The sequence below is a fragment of the Acipenser ruthenus genome, chromosome 37 (genome assembly GCF_902713425.1).
Source record: "Acipenser ruthenus chromosome 37, fAciRut3.2 maternal haplotype, whole genome shotgun sequence".
NCBI classification, from domain to species: domain Eukaryota; kingdom Metazoa; phylum Chordata; class Actinopteri; order Acipenseriformes; family Acipenseridae; genus Acipenser; species Acipenser ruthenus.
The window spans coordinates 756093-765852 of record NC_081225.1 but is presented as its reverse complement, the minus strand read 5'-3'; positions in this window follow the sequence as shown (position 1 = coordinate 765852).

Genomic DNA, 9760 nt, shown 5'->3' with positions numbered 1-9760 from the left:
TCCCGAGGCTGGGAAGAGGGCTCCATGGCGACTGACACTGGCTGCACTGAGTGTCCCGGGACAGCACTGTACAGGTATGCCTGTCTTCAGTGAGAGAGACACATTGATTCAAACACGTGCCAGCATGCTTTCACTGTGCTGTATTACACTTTGCTGTGCTTTTGCTGTGCTGGTCTAGGGCATTAACATTATTTCTTAGCAGATGCTCTTATCCAGGACGACCTAGAATTGTTACAAGATATCACATTATTTTTACATACAATTACATAATGTTTTACAAATTATTTTTACATACAGTTACCCATTTATACAGTTGGGTTTTTACTGGAGCAATCTAGGTAAAGTACCTTGCTCAAGGGTACAGCAGCAGTGTCCCTCACCTAGGATTGAACCCACGACCCTCCGGTCAAGAGTCCAGAGCCCTAACCACTACTCCACACTGCTGCCCCTATTAACATGAACCCGCTAGCGCCACCTAGCCCCCTAGATTGGAACCCAGGCCTCCAGCGGAAGTTGAAAGGCTGGTCTAGTGCATTGACATGAACCCGCTAGCGCCACCTAGCCCCTGAGACTGGAACTCAAGCCCTGGAGGAAGTTGAAAGCCTGGTCTAGTGCATTAACATGAACCCGCTACGTCCACTATCGCCCTGTTTGTGAGTAAATTAAACTATATAACTATGGATAGATAGATAACAGTGAATTGTGCGCAGTAGGGATGCGAGGAGAGGGGTCTCCTGGTGTTTTTCAGTTCTCACAGGGGGGTCCAGTATTCTGCCACCCCCCATCCATCATCACCCCCCCCCCTCGCACGCTCTCCCACTCTCCTGCTGAATTATTATTTCTTCTCATGTGTTACCAGTTTAAAACAAATCCATTTCTCTTCCCCGTCAATTTATCATGAGAGGACAGAGTCACACTTGGGTTGCGGTGTAGGAGATGCTCGCTCTCTCTCTCTCCCTCCCTCCCTCCCTCTCTCCCTCTTTCTCTCCATCTCTCCCCTACTCTGCTGTGTAGTCCCCTCTCTCTCTCTTTCCCTGTCTCTCTCTCTCTCTCTTTCCCTCTCTCTCCCTGTCTTTCCCTCTCCCTCTCTCTCTCTCTCTCTCCTACTCTGCTGTGTAGTCCCCTCTCTCTCTCTCTCTCTCTCTTTCCCTCTCTCTTTCCCTGTCTCTCTCTCTCTCACTCTCTCTCTCTCCCTCTCTCTCTCTTTCCCTCTCTCTCTCTCTCTCTCTCCCTCTCTCTTTCCCTCTCCCTCTCTCTCTCCTCCCTCCTTCACAGAACGTCCCTGATAATTTATCACTCCTCCGAGCTCGGCTGACAGACTGTTTTGAGGAGAATGAGTTTTTCCGCTGTGGATTTGTCCTCTGGGATTTGAGGGCCTTTTTTTCTCTTTTCTCTCTCTCTCCGGTTCGCTCGCTCTGCCTGGCTGAGAGCTCCAGTATTTCTCGAGGTGTTTAAGATAAATGAGTGAAATTAATAGAGTCACTGAAGGAAGAGAGAGGCTCTCTCTGCACAGACCTGCCAGCAACGCACCAGTGACACGATTCGAGAACAGACTGCTTACTGCTCTGATCAGCTGAGATACACACGCACAGGCACACACACACACACACACACACACACACACACACACACACTGAGACACACACGCACAGGCACACACACACACACACACACTGAGACACACACGCACAGGCACACACACACACACACACACTGAGACACACACGCACAGGCACACACACACACACACACACTGAGACACACACGCACAGGCACACACGCACAGGCACACACACACACACACACACTGAGACACACACGCACAGGCACACACACACACACACACTGAGACACAGGCACACACACACACACACTGAGATACACTCACACTGAGACACACACATGCACACACTAAGATACACACACACACACACAGAGATACTCACACTGAGACACACACACTAAGGTACGCACGCACACACACACACACACACACACTGAGATACACACACACACACTCTGAGATACACTCACACTGAGACACACACACTAAGGTACGCACGCACACACACACACACACACACACTGAGATACACACACTGAGATACACTCACACTGAGACACACACACACACTGAGATACATGCACACACAGATACACACACAATGAGACACACACTCTGAGATACACTGAGACACACACGCACACACACTCATACATACACACACTGAGATATGCACACATTCATACACACACACACACACTGACTGAGATATATATACACACACACTGAGATATATACACACACACACACACACACTCATAGATTAATTTCTCTCCTGACCGGAGCTGCTTTTGAAGTGACCACACTGACCACACTGACCCGTCGCCCACAGACAGGTCTATTGGCCAGCTACCCCCCCGCCCCTTCCTCTATCAAAACGTGGTCTTTACCCCTTATGGAAATGTACTATTTTTGCACTTTTCACATGGTTATAATCTGTATTTCCGTGTGCCAAGTTTATTCATTATTATTATTATTATTATTATTATTTATTTCTTAGCAGACGCCCTTATCCAGGGCGACTTACAATTGTTACAAGATATCACATTATACGTTATTTCACATTATACAGATATCACATTATTTTTACATACAATTACCCATTTATACAGTTGGGTTTTTACTGGAGCAATCTAGGTAAAGTACCTTGCTCAAGGGTACAACAGCAGTGTCCCCCAATGGGGATTGAACCCACAACCCTCCGGTCAGGAGTCCAGAGCCCTAACCACTACTCCACACTGCTGCCCTTCATATACTTCACCATGACTCTCTGTGCTTTACAATGCTTCCCTATGCTTTACCAGACCTCTCTGTGCTTTACAATGCTTCCCTATGCTTTACCAGACCTCTCTGTGCTTTACAATGCTTCCCTATGCTTTACCAGACCTCTCTGTGCTTTACAATGCTTCCCTATGCTTTACCATGCCTCTCTGTGCTTTACAATGCTTCCCTATGCTTTACCAGACCTCTCTGTGCTTTACAATGCTTCCCTATGCTTTACCACACCTCTCTGTGCTTTACAATGCTTCCCTATGCTTTACCATACCTCTCTGTGCTTTACAATGCTTCCCTATGCTTTACCATACCTCTCTGTGGTTTACAATGCCTCCCTGTGCTTTACCAGACCTCTCTGTGGTTTACAATGCTTCCCTATGCTTTACCAGACCTCTCTGTGCTTCACAATGCTTCTCTATGCTTTACCAGACCTCTCTGTGCTTTACAATGCTTCCCTATGCTTTACCAGACCTCTCTGTGATTTACAATGCTTCCCTATGCTTTACCAGACCTCTCTGCTTTCCCATGCTGTCACTGTGCTGTATCACACTGTGCTGTGGTTTTCCTAGGGGACACTTTTATAAGGGAAAGCCTCATGGTGTATCCACACTCAATACCCAAGCCTGCCATGTTTATGAAGTCCACTGGCGATCGAGAGCACACGAGTCTCTTCTTCAGGGGAGCAGTGTTCCTTATACAGGTCAAGTCAGCCTCTGAACTGACCGTTCCTGTCATTACAGCTTACAGAAGGGTTTTTAACCAAGTGCAAACCAGTGGTATCAAACCATACTAACCTCTGCCCCACTCTAAAGGAAATGCAAACCAGGACTCGAAAACCTCCCGACCTGCCCCCTCCCCCTCTCCCCCCTCCCCTTCTCCCGCCTCTGCCCCCTCCCCCCTCTCTCTCTCTCCCTCCTTCTTCTCTCTCTCTCTCTCTCTCTCTCTCTCTCTCTCTCTCTCTCTCTCCCAGTATGAAGGTTGAACTGGGGCACTGGGGCACAGAACTGTCCGTGGACACTGGTGAGAGACGGACTGTTTCCCAGAGTGCATTGCAGTCAGGGAACAGAGAGAGAGAGAGAGAGAGAGAGAGAGAGAGAGAGAGAGAAAGCTCAGCTGAAAGCTATGGACTTAATTCTGTGCATCATTAAGCAGCCCCACTCAAAGCAGCCTCCCCTATACATCATCCATGCTTAGTAAACACAGCGATGACATTACATTAGCAACTGGAAATGCTTTTTCTTTTTATAGGGAGATTGAGAATTCACGCGCACACAGGCGCGCAGGCCGGGAAAAAATGAAAACGCAAATCCAATTATCTCGTGTTTTACGATTTATTTGACTTCGTTTTTATTTTGTTTTCTCTTATTTTTTTTTATTTTTTTTGCAGGCCTCGTTCTGCAGTGTGTGCAGTCAACAGGGTGTGTGTGTGTGTCTGTGTGTGTGTGTGTGTGTGTGTGTGTCAGTGTGTGTGTCAGTGTGTGTGCGTGTGTGTGCGTGTGCGTGTGTGTGCGTGTGTGTGTGTGTGTGTGTCTGTGTCAGTGTGTGTGTGTGTGTGTCATTGTGCGTGTCTGTTGCTGTGTGTGTCACTGTCTGAGGTTGTGTCTCATTGTGTGTGTGTGTCTGTAAGTTTGTGTCTGTCTGTGTGTGTGTGTGTGTGTGTCTCAGTCTGTGTGTCACTGTGTGAGTGCAATGTGTTTCAGTGTGTGTGTGTGTGTGTGTGTGTGTGTGTGTCTGTGTGTGTGTGAGTGCAGTGTGTTTCATTGTGTGTGTGTGTGAGCAGTGTGTTTCAGTCTGTGTGTTTGTCTGTGTGTCTGTCTGTGTGTGTGTATGTGTGTGTGTGTGTGTGTGTGTGTGAGCAGTGTGTCTGTGTGTGTGTGAGCAGTGTGTCTGTGTGTGTGTATGTGTGTGTTTGTGTGTGTGTGAGTGCAGTGTGTGTGTGTGTTTCAGTCTGTGTGTCTCTCGGTCTGTGTGTTAATATTTAGAACGATCAGCCGTGAACACACAAAGCTTAAAGCTTAAATAGCCAGCTTTCCTTTTCGATTATAGACTCATAAACAGCCCTGGAAGGTATGAATAAATCCAGAGAAACCGGCGCTGTGCAATTCACCCCACAGCTCGAACCTCGAACCGCTGCTTCACTGCCTGTAGGAAAGATCAGACAGTAAATCTGCACAGCAATTTAGCAGACCCCCCCCCACCCCCACACCCCCTCCGGTTATAATATGATTTACCATAATCATCTACCATGGTTTGTTTAATATGCTTTACCAGACCTCTCTGTGCTTTACAATGCTTCCCTATGCTTTACCAGACCTCTCTGTGCTTTACAATGCTTCCCTATGCTTTACCAGACCTCTCTGTGCTTTACAATGCTGCCCTATGCTTTACTAGACCTCCCTGTGCTTTACAATGCTTCCCTGTGCTTTACCAGACCTCTCTGTGCTTTACAATGCTTCCCTATGCTTTACCATACCTCTCTGTGCTTTACAATGCTTCCCTATGCTTTACCAGACCTCTATGTGCGTTACAATGCTTCCCTATGCTTTACCAGACCTCTCTGTGCTTTACAATGCTTCCCTATGCTTTACTACACCTCTCTGTGCTTTACAATGCTTGCCTATGCTTTACCAGACCTCTCTGTGCTTTACAATGCATCCCTATGCTTTACTACACCTCTCTGTGCTTTACAATGCTTGCCTATGCTTTACCAGACCTCTCTGTGCTTTACAATGCATCCCTATGCTTTACCAGACCCTTGTTTGATTTGGTTTTATGCTAGTGAGCAGTTCAGAGCTCTTTGTAGTGTGTTATATTTTTGGAACGCGCCCCGGGATGATTGTACAGGACGTGAAGGAGGCTGTATCAGTGAAATTGGCTGGGTGAGGTATGGTACATCAAACACAGACACACTCACAGACACACAGACACACAGACACACAGACACACACACAGAAAAACTCGCCCAGTCTCTGTGAAAGGTCTGGGGGTCTGTGTCTGTGTGACAGGCCCATTCATCAGTTGCATGGCCTCTCAGCGCTGGCATTTCACACTCGATTCACCGCTGTCCACACTGCCAGGGAGACAGACAGAGAGACAGGCAGAGAGACAGGCAGACAGAGGGACAGACAGACAGACAGGCTGATAGAGACAGCTTGATCAGCCCCAGTGTGTCTAGGTAACAAGCTCAGGTGTGTCTTGTTAAACTCAGTGAAATCAGGAATGGCTCGGAGGGCTGTGTGATGGGAATGGCTCGGAGCGCTGTGTGATGGGAATGGCTCGGAGGGCTGTGTGATGGGAATGGCTCGGAGGGCTGTGTGATGGGAATGGCTCGGAGCGCTGTGTGATGGGAATGGCTCGGAGGGCTGTGTGATGGGAATGGCTCGGAGCGCTGTGTGATGGGAATGGCTCGGAGGGCTGTGCGATAGGAATGTGGAGGGCTGTGCGACGGGACTCTTCTTCGGGGTTTGATGCGGCTCTTCCTGTAGGACGCGCACATTTGCTTGAGTCCTCGTGGATGAGGCAGCTCCTTGCACACCGGCTGCGTGAAGCCGATAAACACTTCAAGAATGAAACAGATCGTCGTGTGTCTGCCTCCCCCTGGCGGTCAAACTGAGAATAGCAGGCAAAAATATTTTATTATTTTATTGCAAATGATAGCATGCGGTCGTTTAAAATAATATATATATATATATATATAATGATAATGAAGCTTCTTCAAATAAAATTATTAATCAAAGATTATAGAAGTACATTACCAGCCCCAGGGCTGCTGCAGTTCAGAAACGGCACTGATATTATTATTATTATTATTTATTTGTCAGATGTCTTTATCCAAGGTGACTCACACATTTGTTCCAGGGCAGCACAGGATTACAATGCAAGCTTCATATTTAAACACAGTGTAGTTTACAGTCAGTGCAAATAATATTAATACTACTAGAATACAATATGAACTAGGATGCAGCCAGTTAGGATCACAGCAAGTTTTATCTACAGTGACATGTTAGCAGTGCAATAGTGCAAGGATAGTGCATCAGCTGAGGATCCAGTAACGTGGTGCTGAGGTCAGGAGAGTCCAGTGCAGAGCAGGAGGGGCGGAGCAGGAGATCTGTCCCAGGGCGGTTTGGTTTCCACTGTGGGTCACCTGGCTGGGGCCCTGCTGTTATATGGGGCCCTCGCGGTCGTTCGTTACTGATCAGGAGACTGATAATGACCCTGCTGCCCTTAACGAGCGAGTTGGAGTTGAAAGGAAAGGGGACGCTAATTGAAAGATAAGCCATCAGGGTCCGGAGGTGTGAAACGGGAAAGCGCAGGGAAGGAGGGGGAGGAGGGGAGCTCTTAATTAAGTCGCTTCACTCTCCCACCTTCAAGTGTTCCAGTTTCCCCCGTGAAAGGAGACTCGGTGCTGGGGGAGAGGCAGCAGTCGACCCTCATGATTTATGGCCTAGTGGAGGTCCTGCTGGTGCCTATGGGCCTGGAGAGATTGGGGTGTCAGTGTCTGTGTGTGTGTGTGTGTGTGTGTCAGTGTATGAGTGCGAGTCTCTGTGTTGGGGGGGGGGGTCAGTGTGTGCGTCTCTGTCTATGTCAGTGTCAGTGTGTGTGTGTGTTAGTGTGTGAGTGCGAGTCTCTGTGTCAGGGGGTCAGTGTGTGTGTGTGTCAGTGTGTGAGTGCGAGTCTCTGTGTGGGGGGGGGTCAGTGTGTGTGTGTGTCAGTGTGTGAGTGCGAGTCTCTGTGTGGGGGGGTCAGTGTGTGCGTCTCTGTCAATGTCAGTGTCAGTGTGTGTGTGTCTGTGTGGGGGGGTCAGTGTGTGCGTCTCTGTCTATGTCGGTGTGTGTGTGTCTGTGTGGGGGGGTCAGTGTGCGCGTCTCTGTCTATGTCAGTGTCAGTGTCAGTGTGTGTGTGTGGGGGGGGTCAGTGTGTGCGTCTCTGTCAATGTCAGTGTGTGTGTGTGTCAGTGTCAGTGTGTGTGTGTGTGTGTGGGGGGGGGGTCAGTGTGTGCGTCTCTGTCTATGTCAGTGTCTCTGTTTGTGTGTGTATGGGGGAGGGAGGGAGAGTTGTTTATATATAAGTGATCCGTTTCCTCTTTGTGTTTCTGTGTGTTAGTGCCACTGTGTGTGTGTGTGTGTGTGTGTGTAGGAGGGATGGATGGAGGATGGATGTTTATGTACAAGTGTTTCTCTGCGGGACCCTGTCTCTGTGCTGTTAGGGTTAGGGTCCCTGTCTCTGTGCTGTAGGGTCCCTGTCTCTGTGCTGTTAGGGTTAGGGTCCCTGTCTCTGTGCTGTTAGGGTCCCTGTCTCTGTGCTGTTAGGGACCCTGTCTCTGTGCTGTTAGGGTTAGGGTCCCTGTCTCTGTGCTGTAGGGTCCCTGTCTCTGTGCTGTTAGGGTTAGGGTCCCTGTCTCTGTGCTGTTAGGGTCCCTGTCTCTGTGCTGTAGGGTCCCTGTCTCTGTGCTGTTAGGGTTAGGGTCCCTGTCTCTGTGCTGTAGGGTCCCTGTCTCTGTGCTGTTAGGGACCCTGTCTCTGTGCTATAGGGTCCCTGTCTCTGGGATCCGCGGCTCGTGACACAGGCTCTGCATTCGGACTCAGTTCTGTCTGGCAGTTTGATTTTTGTATTTTGCAGCGAGGTCTTTGTCAGCCTGGATTCAGTGGTTCAGAGCACAGCGCTGTGTTGTGTTTGTGTTTCTCAGTAAAAGGAAGAGAGCCTGTGATCGGGGGGGCAGGGTGACAGGGACCTCCTGCAATCCCATTTCCTGTGCTGTAATGAGAGGGGACCCCGGGGGCAAAGGGCAAGACAGCCGGGTAACGAGGCAGCACTGCGCTCCCTGCAGGCAGACAGAGGAGGAGAGGAGGAGAGGGAGAGGGGGAGGGGGAGGGGGAGGGGGAGGGAGAGGGAGGGGGAGGGGGAGGGGGAGGGAGAGGGAGAGGGAGAGAGGGAGGGAGGCAGGCAATGAAATGTTGTATGTTGACTATAACGTTGACTATACCGTTCACAATACATCTAGACAGACTGACAATAATAATAATATTAATAATGATATTCAGAAGCAACCCCTGAGTGTTCATGACCAGGTGCTCTCTCTCAAATAGGAGAGGTTGGGGAGCGTTTTTACTTTATCAAAAACAGAAAAATGTGTGCAAATGATAATTAGAAGTTAATCGTTTTGAGAATCAATAATAATAATAATAATAATAATAATAATAATAATAATAATAATAATAATAATAACAGATGAATTGTGAATGTTTGTCGCTGTACATTGTCTCTGAGAGCAGCGTCCTCTCTTTCTCAATTCCTCAACACCCTGCTTTGTTTTTTTGAAGGCTGTCCCAGTCCAGCCTCGGATCTGGTTTGATGACGCCGCGGTTTTTGGAGTCGGAACTTCAAAAGGTATCGCCGGTAATCAGAGAAGATTCAAATTCAAGAATGAAACAGACCGTCGAGTGTCTGGCTCCACCCGGCGGTCAAACTGAGAATAGCAGGCAAAGCTATTTTATCATTTAATTCCCAATTATAGCATGCGGTCGTTTAAAATAATATTATATATATTAATGATAATGAAATGCACAATAACACCATGGGGGGAACTGCAGAATTACCGTGCAAATATATTGTGGTGACCTTTTCCAAGGTAGAGGTTGCATTGGCGAGTCCGGAGCGGCTGGTAGACTTTATAACAGCAACCAGCCCCCCTGCAACTCTCTGCTGCCCCCCAGTGGAAGTAGGAAATACATCCGTAAAAAAATAGAACAAGCGTGGTGTTCCTTTTATTATTATTATTATTATTATTATTATTATTTAGTCATTTACAGAGGCTTTTATCTCTTAGAGACTAGGGGGGTGAACTCTGCATCATCAACAACTGCTGCTGCTGCTGCAGAGTCACTTCCAATAGGAGCTCGTTTGTTTGACGTCTCATCCGAA